The 8,161-nt window shown below is 40.4% G+C and overlaps 1 protein-coding gene across 2 annotated transcripts in view; it reads left to right on the forward strand.

Moving 5' to 3' along the window:
• The window catches only part of LOC109260584 (zinc finger protein OZF-like), a 153,559-nt gene that overhangs the window by 97,325 nt on the left and 48,073 nt on the right, over positions 1-8,161 (forward strand). The gene's annotated exons all lie outside the window — the stretch shown is intronic.

Genomic DNA, 8,161 nt, shown 5'->3' on the forward strand with positions numbered 1-8,161 from the left:
ACAGATTGAGCTACCAGATGCACCTTTAAAACCTTTCAGAAAAAGAAGACAGATATTTTTGTAACTCAAAGTCTTTTGAGATGGAATACACCTCTGGGGTATCAGGTAAAACGGCAGCAGAAGTTATCAAGTAACATCTGCTAACACGGCCTCGCGGGTGTGCAATCTAGGACATCCAGTTTCTCAGTGATCCTCAACCAAATGATGTCCTTGAGCTCTCTAAGCAAAAGAAATTGCTAAGAAACGAAATCAGAGTTTCAGGAAAGTTTGATTTTTTCCTTAGTGTCAGCAGGCTAGGATTATTCTGTTTCTCAGATGTTCTTGAAAAGACTTCATGTTTTCCCAAATATTCAAGAGAAATGTATTGCACCTCTGAGCTCTACACAAGCATGTATGTGCTTTGCTCTTGAATGAAGAATGATCAGTTTCAAAAAATTCTTTTACAAATTTATACCATCTGAACAGTATTGGCCTGAAGAGAAGTCACCAACCTAAACAATATTTGGTATTAAACATGGACTCACGAAAACTTACTATGAAATGCCGACACACTCTATATACATTGTTTTTTAAGTATATCCCGTTTTATCAAGAACCAGAAGTAATGCATTTATAATGCAAGGAGTTTTTAGGACGCTAATATTTGTGACCCTTCTACATTTGTTGTGATATAGACACATCACAAATGTCACCTGTCCCAAACTTTATGCATCTGTTTTCACCCTAAAAATATATACATCAGGAAAATTCATGTCAAAACAATTGTTCTATATTAAAGGCACACAAAAAAATTTAGAATTAGGTTGTCATGAACACACTAACACACAAACACTCACAACACACATACAAAGGGTAGTTTGTTTTTATTTTTATCATTTTTTAAGTTTATTTCTTTATTTTGAGAGAGACAGAGACAGTGCAAGTTGGGGAGGGATTGAGAGGGAGAGAGAGAATCCTAAGCAGGTTCTGTGCTGCCAGTGCTGAGCCCAACTGGGGCTCAAATGCATGAAACTGTGAGATCACGACCAGAGATGAAACGAAGAGTCAGACTCTTAACTGACTGAGCCACCCAGCTGCCCCACAAAAGGTTAGCTTAAAATGACTGAGCATATCAAAAAGTTACCTTGAGAAGACTATGAAGGAAAAATGAAATGTCTCTTGACTATGGTGCTTTCATTTTGGAGTGAGAAATAAGGGGTCTGGCTGGAAGGACCCTCTTGGTAAAGAACTTTCTTAATTACTTGGTTGGTGTTTCATCATCAACTCATTTTCCTCAGTACTGGCCCTCTTCTGTTTATCGCAGGTTTCAGCATCTGAGATGCTCTCTGGTTCTGGTTCTCTGTGTGTGATGTTTCAGTTGCTTCTTGGCTAGCAATGGGCAAGTGTTGCTGATTTGGCTCCCCACATGCAGCCTGTGAGGCTACATGTTACACAATCAATGGTGTTCAACTGGGACTCTACAAAAAGAAAGACACATTTGCTGGTAATACTGCACGACCATAATAAACTTTATGGTCAGGAAACCAGAGATTGCAGGTCTGTGGCAGAAATGACTCTTCATCTTAGAAACTTAAACTTCTTCACAGTGTTTCCAATGTAAATGCTTGATACATTCTGTAGATGAGATTCTGAATGAATCCAAAGACTAAGGACATTGGCTCCATCATTAGGGGCAGAGTCAACAGCACCCAAAAGCCATCTCACAAGGATTCCCATTCACAACACAAATAATTTCGTTGCACTCTCACAGGAAGAACAGATGAATGAGTCCTTTAACATTCGTAACGCTGTGAATTTAGGCAGGCTAAGTCCAGAGAAAACCAAGACACAAAATACAACGAACAAACTCCAGCTGATGCCTGAGGAAGCAAGATCTTTTATAGATGAAACTCCTTAAGTAGTGCTGAGCATCTAATCCCACTAGGAATCAGAATAAACCATCACAATGAGGAAAAAGGATGGAGAACCACCTTCCAACAATCTGGTGGGACTCGTGTTTAACACACACTGAGGACATGTTTGCAAAAACCTAAATAAATAGAAAATGATCCTAAGGATGATTTCAATGCTCAAGTGGCTTAAGTGAGGTCCCTTTAAACATTTAATCTGTGTACTTAATCACCCACCTTCAGAGAGCCATCTAATCGGCCAGACAAATTGAGCGGGATACATATTTTGAGTGCTCCTTAGAAGCTTTTAAGGAAAACACTGACAAGCTAGTGTCCACACTGATAATAAATAAGGAATCTGCTGAAATAGTGACAAACACTGTGCTCAAAAATATGAACTCCTGTGGAAGTACTTTCTACTGCCCCAGCATCTTTTTTACACGTGAAATGGAATGACTGGAAATGAGGCATTAAAGTCAAACCCTCTGTCAGAGAACAAGAATTCTTGTCTCCCCAAAGGTCCTTCTAGCTGGATGAGAAATCCAATGGACATGAGACAGATTGACAGGAGAAAATCAAATTTAATACACATATGTACAGGAAATCCACACAAACATGGAAAATCCAAAGACTGTCTTGCAAGATGAGGTCCAAATATTATGGTGAACTAAGGAAAAAGGGGTAGGGGCCTGAGGCTTCAGAGGAAAGCAATGCACTTCACAGGGCATTCAGAAGAGCACATACTGGGTAATTAGATGTTTGTCCCACCTTACAGATGGGTCACTGAGGTAACTTTGGCTCTGTTAATAACTCTTTTTCTGGGAAGACTCCCCAATTTAGACTCTTCTGGGTGGTTAAGGGGGAAAAGCTTCTCCTGAACCAGCAGGTTCTCAAGTACCTTCATGTCAAAGTATCTGCATGACAAAGTGGCCATCCTGGGGGTGAGGGGACTGGAAAGGCTGTCCTAAACCCCTTCCATTCCCCCATATGAAACTTCCCTGGAAGCTGCACATATTAAAATTGGCCTACATTGTTTCGTGTCACTCATCTAGCATTTTAGTCCTGACGATAGATCTGTTTAGTCAAACTCATTTTAGGAAGCCACAATGAAGGTGCCTTTTCAAAGTCAGCCCTGTGGTTCATGTAATGTTATTCAATGCGCCATTTCTATGAAAACCAAAGAAGACAACCATGCTTCATGATGACATCAACTCTTAAGCCAGTTCCTGAATTCTCAGGGTAGCCAGAGGCACAGATGTCTAGATGTCAGACTTGAATCATCTTCAGATACAGTGAGGGCAAGTAGGAGCAACCCGAAGGATCTTCCTGGTTTATAGTTTGAATGCCTCTGGTAATCTTTTCAGTGGCCCATACAGCCACAGCACAAAGATTCTCTATACATGAGCTATTATGACGATTTCTTTCCATCAAGTCCTTATCTGAAGTTTCCAGAGCTTCAGGACAGAAGGCAGTTTTGTTCTCAAATGATTCCAAGACAGAAAGGTAGGAGAAAATTCAAAATGTTACTTTAGGGGGGTGGTGGGCGCATGGGTGTCCGAGTCCATTAAACGCCCGAATCTTGATTTTGGCTTGAGTCATCACTGCACAGTTGCTGGGATTGAGCCAGCTTTGGGCTTTGCCCTGACGGACAGCAGGGAGACTGCTTGGGATTCTCCCTCTTGCTCTCTCTGCCCCTCCCTCACTTGTGCGCCCTTTCTCTCTCTCTCTCTCTCTCTCTCTCTCTCTCTCTCTCAAATTCAACACCGATTTAATAAAAACGTTCTTCTCAGGATTTGTAGCCAGGCATTGGAGGACACAAGAAGAAATCAGGATCTGGTACAATTTATGATTAATATTATTAAAGTCTAAATCTACAAAGATATGTTATTGAAACATTTTTGTCTATAATCATCCTCAGTTTACCAAGTAGAGCCAAATTAACAGTAATGGGATTGCAAACTCAGTGTATTTGGAGAAAAAAAAATCGACCTCCTTATTTACATAAGTGCAATCACAATAGAGGTTTGACTGAAAGACTCTTTAAAACAAGCTTTGCTGGAATTTTTCATAAGATGTCACTAGATTAAACTTTTAATAGCCTCTCAAGGGCAGAGATGAAGCCAAATACTTGCCATCAGGTGTTGCCTGCAACACTTATAGTTTTGGGTGAATTCCTATATTCTTGAGGTCTCCAAAACATCCCAAGATTATTGAATCTATTAGGGAATACAGTTCTTGATTCACCTGAGAAGGCTTCCAGGGACTCTGTAAGCAAGGAATCATGCTCATACCTCCAAGAGAGCCTTATTGGTTCCATTAAGTTCATCAGAGATCCTTATAGCTGTCTCCTCATTTCTGAATCGATTTCGGTCTTTCTCAGCTATGACATTCTAGTCAAAGTCTTGGTTACCTAACAGTGTTTCCAACTGTGTCTTGTCATACGGAGGAAAGATTCTTATTGAAATTATGCAAACACATGTATTGGAATAAACATATAAGAATAGGCACCGAGTGTTTCTGAGATCTGGAAGAACCAGGTAGGGAGAAAAGATTAATGTTTCCATTCGTTTACCAAGTTATATTCTGTGCACTTGCTGCAGTCAGTTAACCTACGAGGAAAAGGTTCCTCAATCAGTAAACAACAAAACACTTCCCAGAGGTTTTTCTTTAACTTCCAGGTAGTTAACATACAGTGTAACATTAGTTTCCTGTGGACAATATACTGACTCAATAATTCCATAGAACACCCAGGTCTCAACTCACAAGGGACCTCATTATTCCCCATCACTTATTTAACCCATCTGCCTACCCATCTCCACTCTGGTAACCATCAGTTTGCTCTCTATAGTTAAGTGTCTTTTTCTTGGTTAGCTTCTCCCTTTTGTTATTTTTCTTTCCCTTTGCTCACTTGTTTTGTTTCTTGATTTCCACATATGAGTGAAATCATATGGGATTTGTCTTTCTCTGACTCTTTTCACTTAGCCTAACACTCTCTAACACCACCCATTCATACAAAAGGGAAGATTTCAGGGGTGCCTGGGTGGCTCAGTTGGTTGAGCTTCTGACTTCAGCTCAGGTCATGGTTTCGCACTTCATGAGTTCGAGCCCCGTGTTGGGCTCTGTGCTAACAAACAGCTCAGAGCCTGGAACTTGCTTTGGATTGTGTCTCTCTCTCTCCCCCTCCCCTACTCATATTCTCTGTCTCTCAAAAATAAATAAGTGTTAAAAAATGGCAAGGTTTCATACCTTTTTATGCCCACTAACATTCCCATACACACCAATACTTCTTTATTCATTCAGGAGTCAGTGAACACTTGTGCTGGACTGTTGGAATCAGAAAAGCTCACTGCCTGTCACTGTTGAACTGGTGCTCCAACAAATCTGGGCCATGGACAGAGGAAGAGTACAGGACTATACTCATCTTGAGGCTGACTGATGACAAGAATATCCCTCACAACAATGAATTGTCTTTCCTGAAAGGTCACCCATCTACATTGGATCTCACTTTCACTGGAGTTATATCTTGAGATATTAGTGCTTGAACAACCACAGCACACATCCTGCTGATCCCATTACAGTGTCCAGAAGTCTTCTTCATCTCCAAAACCTACTCTGCCATGTGACATTTTAAGGCTATGCCCAAAACGTTTGCATCATCTAATACCCCTCCTCCATCCACTGCCTCTGATCTACACCTAGGCAAACTAGTAATCATTGTCATCTGACAGCTTCTGGGCCTCAGTAAGAGAAAGGAATTCAGTGTCATCATGAAGAATCACAAAGGAGGACATCCCCAATCTTCAGAAACCCAGAATATTTGCCAATTCCTTATCTCCATGACACTTATTCATCCGATGACATCACCAAGAGCTGCCTAGGACCCTGGGTGACTAAAGGGAGCCACCTCCAGGTATTTCCCTGCATTAGAAAGAGTCCTTCATATTTTATTTTCATAAGGCTTATCTTTCTCTCTGAGGATGATGGCTTCATCATGTTTTACTTATATTCCCACCCTGCATCCCAGCGCTACAGGTCTGAATACCCACGGTCTTACATCTCTCATCTCAACTAAGCAGCTAGTGAGGACACTCTCACCACAACACAGGCACAGAAGAATGTTTGTGATGTCTACAAATCTGGCACCAAAGATGAACAAACACAGCAGTGGAGATATGGAGACAACTGGGAAATAAAACAAGTAGAAGTTATGTTTCTATATGCATTCTCAGTTGTGCAACCTGGGACAGGTGTTTCCTCCACACGCAGAATCCACTATGCTAATTCTTTACCTTGTATATTTTCTATGTCTCATCTGGGGCTACATTATCACTACTATTGGAATTTGTTTCTCCTACTTATGGGGTATCTATTACACACCCAGTACTAGCATATGTGCATGTTTGCTTCATATGCACATGAAAACAACACCCACCCCCCAATGACTGGCAGCTAGCTGTCTTAGCTGCCATGATGGCATGCTTTAGAGCCCCAGCTAAGTCCACATTTTGCCAAACTAAAGCAGGTTTAAGCATGCTTTGTGCCTTCTGTAGGGGACACAGAGGGGAAAGCACTGGGAGAAAGCAGACCCGGTTGGTCACAGGGGCAGATTAAAACTGTCTTATCAAAAGTTACATTATCTTGTGAGTCTGTAGGGTGTTGTCTAGGGAATGTACTAGTGAGAGGGGCTGGTGTCAGTCAAGACCCTGTAAAACTCCTGGCTAGGGGCACCTGGATGCCTCAGCAGGTTAAGCATGTGGCTCTTGATCCCACAGTTAATGGGTCTGAAGCTTGTGTCTGGCTGTGTGCTGACAGCAGAGTTGCTTGGGATTCTCTCCCCACTACTTCGCCCCTCCCATGCTTATGCTCTGTCTCACAATAAATAAACTTAAAAACAAATGGACTGGCTGTGCAAAATGAATGCCAAATAGCGTTTCACGGGGGACCTTAGGTAAAAGGTCAGCAGTACCCCTCTAGACTCCATAATATATCCATAATAATATTACAGTATTCTCAAGGAGGAGAAAATGGTATCACGGATAAATGAGAGGAAAAATAATGGCACATTATGTAAATCCTAAGGCCGCGGAGAAAACGGATTACTGGGTATGTTATGCCGTTGTGTTAGGAAAAGAGTTATAGATTCCATCAGTTACCTACAGCCTTAAATACAAGAGGATGTGGTAACATTGCTGGTTGGATCACACTTCATTCATTACACATCCATGTTAACACATTAAGAACAATTATGTTTTATTAATTAAAATATATTAAGTTCACACAGACCAATTTATGCATTTCAAATCCACTCGACTCAACAAATCATTCAAAATATAGAATACAAGTGGTAAAAAAGCATTCATGTGTTGGCACAATGACATGGGAGTAGTGATTTCCATAAATATCAGGCAGGACGTAATTGTTGAGAGATGTGGATGTACAATTTATGCCATTTGGGGGAAGAGTTAGCTAGGCTCTGGCTGCCATCTGTGAAGATGTCTTCAATGCAGCCACATCAACTCATGTGCTCTGACTATTGCTGTTATAAAGATCTATCAGTGCACTGGACTGCCACCTCTTTTGCCTTTAAGACCTTAATGTAAAACATTTTCTTTCTAATATTCAGGAAGTGTTTAGAGTTAATAAATGGACAATGGTGTTCTCAACACCTGTCTCATGACAACTTACATCAGTGGTATAACCAAAAACAGCATCTCCATTTAGATTTGTTTCAGATGTTGTACATCATATTGTCCTTTATCTTCCATAGAAAATTTGATATGCCTGAGTCCTGCACAATGAAGAAGGGCATCTCATACCTTTGATGCAACAACAGTCAGCTACATGGTTTCACACACCCACTAGGAATAAATGAATAATCTGTAGTGATTTGAGAGTAGAAATACATGAATATTTGCTAGTCACAAAACCCAAAGAGGGTCAATGTAAGTAAAAAAAAAAAACAAGGCACAATTTGAAATTAATTATACCTATGCAAAAACCGATCCACTAGATCTTTAGGACCTGAATAGCATATATGTTTTCTAAGTGTCTAACTCTGTATTATTCGTTATAAGTATTTTGAAGCAATGTCTGAATGAAATGACTGATATACTCCTTTCTACCTGATTTCTGTAACATGATTCACATTTGATGTTCAATGAAATACTTTTGTAAATCTACCTTTCCAGTTACTTTCTTATATGCAGTCTCTTGTGTTTCCTAAAGCGTATATTTAAAATGAGGGTCTTTGTTCACTCATTACATTTCTAGGG

The sequence above is a fragment of the Panthera pardus genome, unplaced genomic scaffold (genome assembly GCF_024362965.1).
Source record: "Panthera pardus isolate Hobbes unplaced genomic scaffold, ASM2436296v1 HiC_scaffold_18, whole genome shotgun sequence".
NCBI classification, from domain to species: Eukaryota; Metazoa; Chordata; class Mammalia; order Carnivora; family Felidae; genus Panthera; species Panthera pardus.